This window comes from Eublepharis macularius, chromosome 3, assembly GCF_028583425.1.
Source record: "Eublepharis macularius isolate TG4126 chromosome 3, MPM_Emac_v1.0, whole genome shotgun sequence".
Lineage (NCBI taxonomy): Eukaryota > Metazoa > Chordata > Lepidosauria > Squamata > Eublepharidae > Eublepharis > Eublepharis macularius.
This window is the reverse complement of record NC_072792.1, coordinates 12166336-12181268: the sequence shown is the minus strand read 5'-3', so window position 1 is coordinate 12181268 and position 14933 is coordinate 12166336. Positions and strand designations below refer to the sequence as shown.

Genomic DNA, 14933 nt, shown 5'->3' with positions numbered 1-14933 from the left:
TGGGAACAACAGAGGAGAATGACTGTGGCCTTCAGGGGCCGCTTGTGCACATTCAGCAACCATTTGGCTAGTCATTATTGGAAACAGAACATGGTATTAAGAGATCAGATCTAGCTGGGCATGAAGAATGGGAGACCTCTGAGGGAGGTCAGTTTCACTGACTGGTTAGTACAAGAAACCTGGTTCTTTTCTAACTACATCTAATATGGATTCACCCAAAGGGGGGGGGGTTGACTCATCTTTCTCCATATTAGAATACTTCTGTCTATTAAAGAGCAGGAACCAGGAAACTGAAGAAAGACCCCCTTCCAGATTCAAGGTGGTTATCATGGAGTAAGCGTACTACTTTTGCTAGTTTATTCCTTCCTCAATTACTGGGGTATAGTGGCAGACAGCCGTCTTCCTATATCTAAACCCATGGAATGTCTTCTTTTTTTTTAAGCCTAAGAAAGTATTAGCTGCTTCTTATACTTTGCGCTTTCTTTGAAGACCAAACGTCAACTAACACATCTCCTTAAATTCAATTTGATTTTATCCTGCGCCGTAAGTTTTTTTGAATGCCATCTGCTCATCTACCGCACTGGCACACGTGCTGGCTGGAGCTTTCTTTTTGAGAAAATGACTGGGACACAACAGTAGTATGGTCTGAATCCTATGCAGCAAGTAAGTAATATTTCCCATGAAATTCTGTCCGTGCTCTGCTATTGCGCTAGAAGAATCCCTTGTGTGAGCAGTACTCTTTGTGCAAGTGCCCCCTGACCACACAATCTATGATGCACGTAGGACTAACTTCTTCAAGCTTGTTATTGGCCAAAAACACACCTGATACATATTGAGGAAGAGCCAAGACTCAGCGGTGGACCATCTGCTTGGCATGCAAAATGTCTCAGGTTCAAATCCCGGCATCTTCAGTTAAAAGAAACAGGCAGCAGGTGATGCGAAAGACCTCTGCTTTAGACCCAGGAGAGTTGTGGCCAGTCTGAGCAGACAATACTGACCTTAACAGACCAGTATAAGGCACTTGCATGTGTATTCATGTGTGCATATGCGCTGCATAATCACGATTAAGTTACTGATACATACACATGATTGGTTCACAGGTGGCACAAACAAATTTATTTCAGGAGATGAGGTTAACAGCTATTTGCACTGCTACAAAAATAAACTGGCACTTGCACATCTGGGGATACATGGATGGAATGACACCTTCAGATCCAAGCAGATGTTATACAACAACTTGCGTGGGCCCCAATTTGTAAAAACGTAACAGCGTTTGTTCACCTGTCTCCCCATCTCAGCCCTCTGCAAGGGAAGGAAAAGCTCCACTGACCCTTTCAATATGTTGCTTCAAACATCAGCGCCGCTCTATGAAAGCATAGCAGTTCTCGAGGGCCGTCTCTGAGCTGACAAAACTCATATGCGCGTCGAAGCTGTAATCAGCGTGTTACAAAAGTGCCCCCAAAGCAAGTCCTACACAGCAAATCAAGAGCTAGAAAACAAAGCCTGTGTGACTCGGATCATTTGAGACTTTCATTATGTGCTTCATTGTAAGCATCTTCTCTTCCTTTTCCCCTTCCTGACCCAACAACTGCTCTTTTAAAGGTTACCTATCCACATTTCCCTATGAAAACCAGTGTATCAAATCTAAGGTTTTCATTATGTGCAAAGGATTATTTCTAGAGGTGGGCACGAACCAAAATACGAACCAAAGTTCGTCACAAACTGGGTCGTTTTTTTTGGTTCGCGAACCAGTGGTTCGTCAGAGGGCATTTCTGGCGAACTGCGACAATTTTTACGCCAGTTCGTTTGGTTCATTTTTCAGTTAGTCACTACAGACAGACGGCGCCGATCAATCAGTTTCCTGGACAACAGGGAGGGGGGTGGGCTTTCTGCAGACCTTCTACTGCCCCAGAAGTGACGTATTCACGAACCAAACAAACGAACGAGGCAATTTCATGCTGGTTCGTGAAACGTGACAAACCACCAACCACCATTTCCCCAGTTCATGCCTATCTCTAATTATTTCCTTTAACTTCATCAGGGTTTTATATACACATCTGACATCATGTTTACTGAAGTGGTTGATGCTCAACAGATGAGACATATCAACACACACACACACACACACACACACACACACACACACACACACACTTCTGTTTGCCGCCATGTGTTTACAAAAAAATTATGACAACTCCTTGTTAATGTTAGCACCTCCACCTGGAACTTAAGCTATCAAATGCTTCCAAACTGGGTCGGTCAACTAAACTGCAATGGATTATGCTACAAAGAGAACCCAATTTAGCTCTTACTGGAAGATCAAGCGTGAAACCCTTAATTCTCTAGAACAGCCAGACCTCCACATCACAGCAGCAAAGCAGGGACCGCCTGCAGTTCAGGCCCCATACATTACAGCTCAACTAAGCAAGCCTAGGAGGAAAGAAACTTGGCGCAAATGTAAGCCTTACCTCAGGGAATTCTCAGTGATTGAAACCATCAGCAAGAGCTTGGACGGTTTCTCGAACAGACGCTCTGTACTGATATAGCACAAGCGCAGTGATTTTAAAATTACACGCGCGTGCACACACGCGAAGGCTTTCTATTTCATACACTATGACATGTAGCTGCGCTTCAAGCATCCGAGTTAAACAGCTGCTGTCTCCTTTACCATCCCCCTATCTAACATTTCCAGCAATTTAAGTTTGGGATGCTGCCTTGGAACAACCCAGGAGCTCAAAGCTGATCGAGTCCAGCAACGTGAATAAGCCATATGCTGCTGCCCAGCTTGAAAACGCTTTTTGGGTTTTCTCTTTGGAATTGCAGCAACGGGGACAGTCACGTACTTTATAACCTCCCATAAATGAGCTGTACTTTGCTTACTGCATCACAACAGAGCGTGCCTTCTTCCTTTATTTACTGATTTATTTTATCCCACCTTTTCTCCAAGCAAGTCCAACATCCCTGGGACTAGAAGTTTGCCTGAAAAATCCAATGGTGAGCAAAGATTTGAACCTGGGTCTCCTCGAGAACAGTCCACTATACTGCATTGGCTCTCCTTTAGAATACGGCAGTTACATCTTCTCTGTCGTGTCTGACTGTGCCCATTCATTCATGCCAATGGTTTTGTTGTCAAGTGTGCACTTCATTCTGTCAGAGGTGACTCCACTGTGTATGCCTGGATGTATTCTTGTTGCTAACAATCCAATGAGTCCTCACACGTTCCCAGGTGGCCGGGTGTTTACCAGTTTGAGGCTTTCTTCCTGCCTATGATATGACTGCTCTCCGTGTAGCCTGATAATCACATCCCTCTTCTACCCCTGTTCACTTCCCCCTCCCAGTTCCCAAACAACTTAGTGCTGTTTGATCTGTGTGAGAACAGGATGCATATTTGTGCTATCAGAAAGACTGGAGAGAACAGAAGAGGTTGTAGAGAGAGGACTGGGCATTTACTTTCATCCAGGGGTCGTTTTGTAGAAAAAGAGCTGGAGGGACTCATTAGCATGCTTCATTAGCATAACTGATTTGCATATGCCACACCCCCTGACATCACCTATCCTGGCTGTTTTGGACCCAATCCTGGCCATTCAGGGCCAAAATTGGGCCCAAAATGGCAAAACAGGGCTGAAAATGCCCCAAAAGTGGCCCAAAATGGTCAGGATTGGGCCGCTGCTGAGTGGGAGAGTGATCCACCACCTGTCAGAGGCCCGATCCAGGCCGTTTTGGCCCCAATCCAGGCTGTAACGAGCCCAAAAGGGCTGAGAGTCAGGTGGGCAGGGGCACCTGATATGTGACCTCTTTGGGGAACTGCCAGAACTGCGTTCCTGCGCATTCCCCCTCGAAATGAGCCCTGCTTTCATCCCTGGCAAAAGGCCCCCCCACCTCATGGAGGTTCGCAGCTTACCTGTCCCCCGGCAGCAGCTGTTCCAATTTGAGAACCTTCAAACACTCACAATCCCTTGTCTTGTCCACCTCCCTGAAACATGGGGTGCGTGCCATGTGGGGAAATTGTGCCCGGAACAGCCATAGGTGGTATGCTGAACAACCACACGTGGCTTCTGAGCTACCGGGTATCACTAAGCTGGTTCCATTGTGCCTCTATGAGGCCATAGGTTCAAATAATGCTTCTACGCTTACAACAATATTTATGTTTGCTGTTTTCAGCTGTTTCCCCCTGCCTCTCTGATGGCAAACACTAAAGTACGTGTGCCAACAAAGCATAGTGTACAGCTGTGTGAAGCACAATCTCTTTGGTATTGGGTATACCAGAGCTCCGTGCTATCCTTTCTGCTTATAAAAAGTAGTGCCAAATAGTACAATTTTCCATACTCTGTTCTAAGCGATGCATTTTTTGTCAAAACAATAAAAAAGAAGTTTAGGTTTGATAAGTAAGTCATTACTGCAAATATGTTTAACAACTTTTCTAGCAGTTTTTGGAAGAATGATGCCCCCTGCCCTCACACCTTCACAATTTCTGGAAATTTATTCTACATCTTTAGCTTTCCCTTAAGCATCTTTTAATAACCAGTCTACAACCAAAAGGATAACATGTCAATTTTCCTTCTCCCACCTGAAATTCAACATCAGTTCTAATTTGTCACTTGCTTCAGTAGCCCAATACCGAACTGTGAGGCCACACCTGGCATTTATTTGTATCAGTTGTTCTCGTTTCCAAAAGATTCGTTTTTAAGCAAATCACAAGTTGTTTTGAGCCAACTGACTGGCAAGGCTGTGTCATCCCAGAACTACTCCCAATAAAAGTAAAGATGGCTTCTAAAACTGGACTGCAATGTTCCACAAGCTTGCAACTAGACACCACTTTGAACAATGTGAACTAAGAGTCGATCCTGATTAAGAATATGAGCATATGTCATAAAAACATGTCAGAGTGCTGCTTTATGTTATGCTAACGTCTTCTGAGGAAATCTGAAAATAAGTTACAAATAACAACCACTGAACTGGCCTATTTAACAGAGCCTTGTAGAAATTTAAAATGCCACTAGATGGAGCCATTGCTTCATAATAGATGAACTCTTGGAAAATAAATTCTTGCTTTTAAAAGGGGGACCGTTTCCAAAGCTAATTTTCACAGCTGGTTCTACATCTAAGACCAATTTTATTAAGTGGTATGTTTGCTAAATAACCAGAAATCTTAGCAACTTGTTTCAGTTTGATTTTCTCAAGCGACTTCAATTTTTTTTCCGTCTAATATCTCACTAAGTTCACCAATTTAAGCAACTGGAAGGCTGAAAGAGATCTGAAGATGTATTAATACAATCCACTGCCATAATGTTGATCCATAAGGCACTCAAATGCAGACCACACAATTATTTTCATAGACACTGATGAGTATTACTGGGGCAGCAAGGGAAGATCCAGAAGACGATGAACAGTGAAATCCTAACCCCGTCTAAGCCCATTGATTTCAATGCACCTGTGCCTTCATGATGTACTGATTTCCTGACAGCTAGAGCAGATCAAGGAAAGTTTACAGCGTATTGTTGAAAGTAAAGGGTGGCCTTCTACTGCTTCGTAAAACAAGCCAGGGTAGGAGGTCCCATCGGAACAACTTTTTGAAGGATTTCCAAAAGAATCAGCCCCAGGGTGGATAAAAATCAATGATTTAAAAAAATAAAAAAAATGGATTTTTTAAAATTTAAATCAGATTTTTTTTTTATTTAAATAGGATTTTTAAAATAAAATGCTTTTTAAGGAAAATATATTATCATCCAAAGGTTATTCCATCATGAAATAAGGATTAGTTTTTAATTATGTAGCATAAGGCTGTATATGTTTACATTTTTTGGTAAATAAATTCCATTAATCCATTCACAATGTCATGCTCTTCCAGAGGTTTCTGTAAGATTGCTGGGCAGTTTCTCTGGCTACAAGATATTATCACAGATGTTTGGTTTTGCAGTTCTCAAAACTCTGAATTTGTGTCTGCAGAGATCACATGCCTCTTCTTCACAGCAAAAAGGTTATAAAATGAACAGAGTTGAGAAAAACCTTAATCCCATTATTCTACAAAAGTGCTAAGTTTCAAAAAGTTCAATGAATAGAAAAAGATTGTTTGGAGTGGATCTGCACAAGAAGAAACTAAGTGTGAGGAGGGAAGGGGCAGGCAGTAAAAATGAAAGTGAAACTGGAGATAATTCACCTCACAATAATTTCATAATTATCTATAATGTGCTTCTAATAGTATTAAAATCAATATTTTTATATAACTGAAAAACTAATATGAACAGTTGTTATTCTAAAAATGAAATCTTCATCTAGTTGTATATTAAAGTTATACCAGCAAGAATTAGTCTTTATGTAGAAAACTATGATTTAAATCTTACTGACTAGTGATTTAAATCGTGATTTAAATCAATTTGATTTAAATCAAATCCACCCTGATCAGCCCTATAACCAAGAAGAACCACCAACACTGAAAGATAGAAACATAAGCAGAGGTTGGCCACTGGGTCACAATCCACGCACAGGTACATAGAGGGAGAAGCTTAATGGTTTGAGAAAGTTACTTTCCCAATTTATTCTTCTTAGCTTTAATATTTTTTACAGAATGGTTTCTTTTGGCTTGTAAAAGCTGCAACTTTGGAATGCATCCAGGTCCACACATAGCAGCATGGTATAAATGAAACCCCCTACCACTTACACACAACCACCACCAGCAGTACAGTACAGAGGAAGCAAGAGGAGATTAAAGGTCCATTGGGTGCCACACCGTCCAACCGTCATGCCGTACAATGACCTTAAGTATCTGAGAGAAGATGGAAATGAAACGTTAAAAAAAGCCAATCAGGCAACTGCTGCTAACAATTCCTAGGTCATATTAGCGCCAGACTCTTAACACACTGGCCTCAAGGCTATATGCACATCATGTGTGGTCCAGCGACACGGCTTGCATCATGCACTTCCAGCATCTCGGGAGGCATCACTGGACTCCATGTCCTCAAACGGCTCCGCCTCAACTGCTCCAATGAAACAGCATGCACCATAAGAGACGAGCAAAAGTCTCAAGCGAGCGGCAAGATGTGCAAATTCTCAGGACAGTTACTGAGGCAACTCTTCTGGTTCCTGAACTCTCAGAAGAGCTTCAGTTCTCATGAAAACCTGAGCTCTCCAGTGGAGAATGCACAGCTTGCCATGTTTAGACTGGGGAAAAGCTGAGAGGCACCTGATGACATGTTGTGCCTTTTGCTACAGACAGCCAACGGTAAGAGCAAACAGGCCAGTGACAGCAGCAATGCGGGATGAAAGATCAGATAGAAAAGGGTGTCTGCAACCAGAACGTCCAACACACACACAAAAAGGAAGGAGACAAACATGGCAACATCCAAAAAATGTGTTGCTGTGGACAGAAGTTCTCTGCTACCACCATCAGCCCTCCTGCCTAGCCTTCCTTCAACATCCCCATCTTAAACCAAGCATCTGTTCCTTGAGGAAGGAGGTGAAGGGAGGGAGCGAGCTGCCCGAGGACAATAAACACTGCAGCAGTGACTTTAAGGAAAAGGCACATCCTGCTATCAGGGAGGGTCCAGGAACTTGGATCACGGAGATCCTGGAGACTCATCTTGCTAGTTCTATGTCTGATGAATACATCTCCTTATATGAAACTTAGGGAGCAGATGATCTCTCTATAACTGTGGCTTTGGCTGTGATGTATCTAACCCTACTGATTACCTTCTCGGTGGTGAGAAGTGCCATCAAGTCATGGCCGTCTTACGGCAACCCCTGGTGGGGTTTTCATGGCAAGAGACTAACAGAGGTGGCTTGCCGTTGCCTGCCTCTACAACTCTGGTCTTCCTTGGTGGTCTCCCATCCAATCACTAACCGGGGCCAAACTTGCTTAGCTTCCCAGCTCTGACGAGATCTGGCTTGCCTGGGCTATCCAGGTCAGGGCGATTACGTTCTTACACAGTGCAATAAAAAGAAGTCGTTTTTGACCTTTGGTCAAAACTCCAGCATCCCAACTCTGAGACATTTGGGGAGTGACCTCATAATGTCTGGACCAGATTGGTCCACTTAATTCCAATCCAGCTTCCTCGCAGCCCATGTAACTGTTTCACTTTGACTCAGCAGAAAACATTAACTCAAGGAAAAGTGATACTCCTCCTCCAAGCAAGCCGTCTTGGCTGCAAATACAGGGGCTCCACCATACTATCGGGCCTTTCACATAAGTTAGGTAGCATCAGTGGACATACCAAGTGAAGGATCATAATGTGTGCATCCAAGATGGAGGGAAATACCATCCTACCGTTTTATCATCAGGGAGATTTTGACTTTAGATCAATCGATAGGGTATGATGACAAGTTTTTGCCATTTTCTCGGCTGAGGTCTAGATACAACCTGTCATTTTTTGCTGAAAGGCAATATTTACAACTACAGTGTTTGTTGGTATCGAAATGTGGCCCTGCAACCTTGAGTGATTCCACTTTGTAAACTCGTACTGAATTCGTTCCAAAAACGAAACCTGCAAAATTTGATGTTAGCGATACGATACGCAGAATCTTAGGCACAAATGAAATAAGGAGTTAAATCACCAATTTTGCCAAAGCAACGAGACAAGGCTTTAAATACTACACTTGTTATTTCTCTGGATCTTAAGCTGTGACTTATTCAGCAAAAAAATTTGTTCAGGCTATATTGGATGGCACCGCACCTATATAATAAAGGACTAACTACAGTGTCTAATTGCTTACACTGGAGTTCACAGGACAGATCTCTTAAGCATATGCTCTGGCTATGTCTAGATATTTGATTTTGGGGTGGAGGAAATTATTACTCATTCATTTTTTATTAGAATACCCACTGATTTTTTAGGATGTTTATGTACTTTTAAACTACCTGCCTGTGTCCTAGAATTTGACAGTCAATGAAAATACACCCTCTGGGATTTACTGTAGCTAAAAGACATATATTACAACATTGGAGACAAGAGCCCAACACCCGTAATTCAATGAATCAAAGATCTATATATGAATGTATGGTATATAGATGACACCTGCGGCTGGGCTTGTTTTGAGCTATCTGGAAACCTTTTACGGATACTTATGTGTAGATTTCTCACTATTGCCGTTGTATGTTTATTTCTATTGTGTATGATGCTGATTTTAGTTTCTATTTTTTAAACTTTCTTTGGAAATTAATAAAATAATTTTTTTTTAAAGTTACCTCTTCTAACCAATGCATGATCAAATTAATTAAAAAATGAGACAGAGGAAATGCATCCAAATATATAAATGGATCCCCTGTTGCTGGTTGGAGTTTAACATGGGTGTGTGGGTTCCAGACCTGGAAAGAATTTATACCTCTTTTCTTAATATTACTAGAAGTTCATTAAATAGCAGTCCTATGCTTTCTTTAAAATTAGGGGCCTATAACCAGGGTGCATTTTAAGCTATAGCTCATAAGCCATTTCCCCCGTTTCACACACCATGCTTCAAAAGTAATGGGTACAAATTATAGAATGCATTTGTATCCAACTGCCTAGACCAGGGCGGGGGGGGGGGGGAGATAAGCAGCAATTAGCACAGGGTAATTGAGTGCCACTTTCCCCCATGGATGTCAAACGGGGTCACGCAAGATCAAATTCTCATTTCTTTCATCAGCAGTTTTCTGATCCCATATCAGAAGCACCAAGTATGTTTTACCGATAAAGAAGGTAGGAGGCATGTTGAAATCACATTACAAAGACGTAGGGCAGCAGTTGGTAGTAATCATGCATGCCGACACCCAAAAAGTCCAAAACTCATTTGACCGCTCACACTTCAGCAGTTTCTGGGCACTGATCATTTAAACGGTCATTTGAAGTCCTGTAAGAAGCCTGAAAAAAGCTTTATAACAAGTTCTGAGTTGACAACTCAAACTAGCATAAAAGACGTGTCAGAGTCAAAAATGTCACGCGATTTAATTCCCATCAACTGTAACACAGCCAGAAACTAACTTGCATTACTTAAAATGATACACCCTTTAGCAATCACCAGTGCAGGACTACCACAACGTTTTTGCAGCAACATTTCAAGGCTGCATCATCGCTAATCAAGTGCAGAATGGGGGATCGGCTTATGTATTGATATATTTTTCTTGCATCAATCCCCAATTTACAGCCATTATGCAGAAAGTGAACTCCATATCGCGCTTCAGGCATGTGATAAAACAGGCCAGTGAACAATTCTCTGGCCAGGCTCCCCAAAAAGTTGCCAGGAATAAAAATCGTCAGCGCAGCCCATAAAATACAGATTCAGTTCTACCGTGGAGGTGAAAGCAAAGCAGTAGCAGGTGAGGAAAGGTAACTTCTACCCCCCGCCCCCTTAGCACTGTGAATTCCTTCCGATGAAAGAGCAGCCATTTCAGCCATTTCCACTTCTTATTGTATCTTCCAATTTCACGTTATTATTTTTTTCTCCGTGCAGAGAATATAACAGCCAGCATGGCCTTTTGGGATCGAAGAACGGTTGCCAAGAAAGGGGGAAATGGGTTCTGGTGACCTAACAGGATCCAACCCCAGCACGTAACTATGTTTTACTTTACGTTACTCTTTTACTGTACATTTAACGCTTTTATTTGGAAAAATATGCATCCTTTCCCTAACCAGAATAATTAACCTCCAAGTTCAAAAACCTTTCGGCACACTAATAAATGCTGTGTTACCCACTCATAAACCCTAGGCAAGGAATGCCTCAATTCGTACATTGTAAGGGACGTATGAGATTGTAGCTGCTTCTCCTTAACTCATTTTAGAACATATTTAAAATGAACCATTCCACCAGCATCCAGAAGGAAAAAAGGGAAATGCTTTTAATGAAATATGCAGTTATTTATCTTTCAACAGAAAGAGGAACAGCTCACTACACAGCTACAAAAGCAAGTTTTTAAAAAAATGCAACTACACCTCGCTTTTTATGGGTGTATTTGCTTTTGTTACCTAAAGTTAGGTAGCTAGGATGAGAACAGGAATATACAATTGATTATTTATACAGCACCAACAAATACAATTGTTTGTGATATGTCGACTCCAAACATCGCACAATCTAAAGATTGACAGTACAAAGAAAAAGTACACAAAGGAGGAATAGATAGGCAAGAAGAACACAAGATGCTTAAACAAGTTCCAGCATCCATATACAGTGTGGTACCTACAATTTAACCTTTTTTTGTACAGAAAAACTTCTTTAAAATATCAGATCCATTTATGTGATTTTTCTACTACTGTCAACAAGGCAGTTTACAGCAACAGCCCACAATATAATGGGAAAATGCAAAGCAAAGGGGACAGAAAGGAAAGAGGAAAATGAGGACACTCAAATAAGCGAGCTTTAGTCATTCAGCTCATCTAAAGCTACCTGTTCTACAAAAAATTTTTAAAAAATGCCCCTTGCAGGAAAAGTCCACAGCTGTCCGCATGCTCACTTACAGCAGGTTTTCTGGATATTTGGCTCATAAGAATTGGATCCGCTTTCTAAACTTGAGGGAGCTGAACTGAAATGGCGCCTGGTTTTCAGTTCTGCACTTAGAATATTGCTCTGTTTCTGCTCCGGGCTTTCTTGGGGGGAAATAACATTCGCCGTTTTGTCAGAGTGTGGAGGGGTTGGGGGTTTTTGTGCATGCACTACAACGTTGTAACGTTTGGATGTTAACATCTGGATGTTAGAGAGGGTAGTGGTTACCCTCTACTTCACCCTGCACTTGTTCGTCAATGATTGGTGTTATCTAAGCTCCAAACTGAACAAAATTCCTGTGTGTTGACTGGCTGAGCAGTTCCAGAGGGAAACTTTAAAATATTAACCCATTTTTTTTTAAACCATGTTGCAATATTGTTTAATTTTTAAACAATATCTGGGGGGGAAATTGGAGTAAAAATACAAGAAACAAAGACTCCTGCACAAAATGTCATCCTAAACAGTTTGTGTTGGTGAGAAGATGATTTAATTCATACTGCCGAGTTATCGTGCACATGTGCTAACGCACATACATGCACATACAACACATAACAAACAACGACAACATTTCTGTGTGTTTACTGGCTGAGGTGATCTGGAGGGAAACTTTAAAATATTAAATACGGTTTAGGGCTCTCTGCAGAGTTTTGTTGTTAGCCCCTGAAGAGTCCCCCCCCCCATACTGCAAGGTTTTTTAAACAAAACCAAACCCCAATATTTTTGCAATGTTACAACAAGAGGGCCCCTGCCCCTAGGGAGGTCTGCCTTGCCTCAGCCAGGTCCTGGGCTTTCTCGGTCCTGGCCCCAACCTGGTGGAACTCTCTGTCTACAGAAAACCGGGCCCAGTCAGATTTATTATCTTTTTGCCAGGCCTGACAAGACCGAAATGTTCTGCCAGGCATACGCGGGTTGAAGTGGGTGGGCCCAAAAACCAGTCTCCTAGCAGGGGGTGGGAGTGTTGCCCCCCCTAGACTGTTGTCATCTGGTAGCTGGCCACCCTACCCCACAGATGTGTTTTAATGCTTGGGTGATGTGACTGATATTATAATCTAATTTATGTCATTTGTTTTTATTGTATTTATTTCCACCTGTCATCCACTCTGAGACCGCTTGAGGGGAGAGAGAGGAATATAAATAGAATAAAATAAAATAAATAAATAAAATTAAATTATTGTTTAAAAAACTCAGGGGAAAAAATAGACTAAAAAATACAGGAGACTCCTGTACAAAATGTCATCCTAAAGAGCTTGTCTTGGCGAGAAGATGATTTACTTTACACTGCTGAGGTTAGTATGAAGATAGATGGGTAGCCATGTTAGTCTGTCTGTAGCAATAGAAAAGAACAAGAGTCCAGTAGCACCTATAAGACTAAAAAAAATTGTGGTAGGGTATGAACTTTTGTGAGCCACAGCTCACTTCTTCAGATACTAGATGTTAGTATGCACAAATCTAAACACTGACAATTTTTTTCAAGGATGAGGGATGAGAGTGGGAGGGGAAAAGGGGGGAAGGGGTGGGCTTACGCATTGCTGTTCACCCAATCAGGAAGCAGGGGAATAAAGGGAAGGGCAAAAGGCGGGGCCAGGGCTTACACCAAAGAAAATATTACATTCTGCTCTTCAAAAAGAAAGGTCTTTTAAATTAACTGTTTTTTAAAATCGTGGTCTGTGAGCAGGGAGAAAAAATGCAGAAAACCTGGGGGGAAATCAATACTGCAGCTGTAGGGGGCCAGAACCAATTGATAAAAGCCCTTTATGAGGGGAGGAGCTGAATGTCCCCACGCAGGCCAACGGAGTGGTCTCACCTTACTCCTTGATGAAGCAATTTAAGAAATCTATACAAAGCAGCCTAAAAACACTTAAAGCGCTTTTTAAAAATGAAAGAGTTTATTATTCAGTGATTACCTGACAGATCAGAGCTCAATAGCGTGTGCCTGTACACGCACACACAAATATATGCACAGTGTATATGCATGCATTGTAGCAGCCCAGGTTCAGAAGCACTACAGAAGTCTCGCTTAACAAAACAAAGACAGCTTAAACTACATGGGACTATTTGGATCTTGGTGAATGTCGCTTTTTCAAGCCAAAATAGACAAAATGCCTGAGATGCACAAGACACGTGTCAGTTTCCCACAAGGTTCCATGGGAAGTGTATTTTTATTTATTCATTCATTCATTTAATTTAATTTATTGCATTTCTAGACCGCCCTCCCTGTCAGACGGGCTCAGGGCGGTGTGACAACATACAATTAATAACATACAGTTTAAAAACAATAAAAACATTATAAACATTAAAACACTATTCCATATACAATAAAAATTTCTCAATTGGCAGAATAAATATTAAAATACAGCATTTTAGGCACAGGGCTTGGCTCTTACATCGTGTCCTGCGCCACACTTATGAGCTCCTGCATGGGTGGTGGATGGTCTTCAGTGGTTTGGCCAGCGAGAGGACAGCCTAGCCCCCACCAAATGCCTGGCGGAACATCTCTGTCTTCCAGGCCCGGCGGAAAGATAACAAATCCCCGGTATACACCCTGGTGGTTAAAAGCGTAAGAAAGAGCCTCTGCCAGGAAGAAGAGGACTGTCAAATGCATTTTAGGGGAGCAAGAGGAGCGTGCTGGCAGGGGCAAGAACGCCAAGGAGCCTATCACCGCTGCCAGCTCCCTCTGACCGCTGCCCGCACAACTGTCTCTCTCTTGCCACCGCCTGCACACTCAGCTCCCTCTGGCTGCGGAGTGCTTTTAGGGGAGCAAGGGGAGCTGGTGGCGGCGAGAGGGAGCCGAGTGGACTAGACAAGTCACCTAGAGGAAGAACCTTTGCCAGGGAGAAGAGGGATTCTCTCCCTCTTCTCCCTGGCAGAGGCTCTTGCTCACTACGCTTCCCGTGGAACCTTGTGGGAAACTGACGTGTCTTCTCCACACATCGTAAGTCTCATCTGTTTGGGCTCTTTTTTTTTTTTTTACAAATGTAGGAACCAGGTTGGCAAGTCCACGTGCACCAACCCTTCATTCGTTAGGGATTTTTGGTTTGAAAAGCTAGCAGCAGACTCCAAGACAAATTGATAGTCTGCTACAAAAACTCAAAACTGGCTTCATGGTAGGCAACTAAATTCAAAGCCTGTTTCAATCTCATAGAGCACAGCACCTCAACCCCCACCCTGCTACGTAAGGTAAGGTGTTGCCTGCCTTCCTATCTGAATTTGACTGCCCAGTAATCAGCACTCATTGCAAATGCCAAACCACTACACATTACTTTAATCTCCCACAGTTCTACTCAAGAGCCTCCAAGCTCGCTCATAGTTTAAAGCCAAGGTGATGAACAGGAACAGAAATATATAAGAGAACACACAAAGCAACACTGAAGATATATTCAAGATATCAGAGTACAGAAGCAGTCTGTCTCAATTGTTAGGCCACAAGAACGAGATGAATTTATTGTATGTGGCCATAGGCTTTTAGAAGTTAAAAAAAACATTTACAA

General features: G+C 42.3%; 1 protein-coding gene across 2 annotated transcripts in view; it reads right to left on the bottom strand.

Annotated features, from left to right (window-relative positions):
- Positions 1 to 14933, bottom strand: part of TDRD3 (tudor domain containing 3) — a 124719-nt gene that overhangs the window by 89586 nt on the left and 20200 nt on the right. The gene's annotated exons all lie outside the window — the stretch shown is intronic.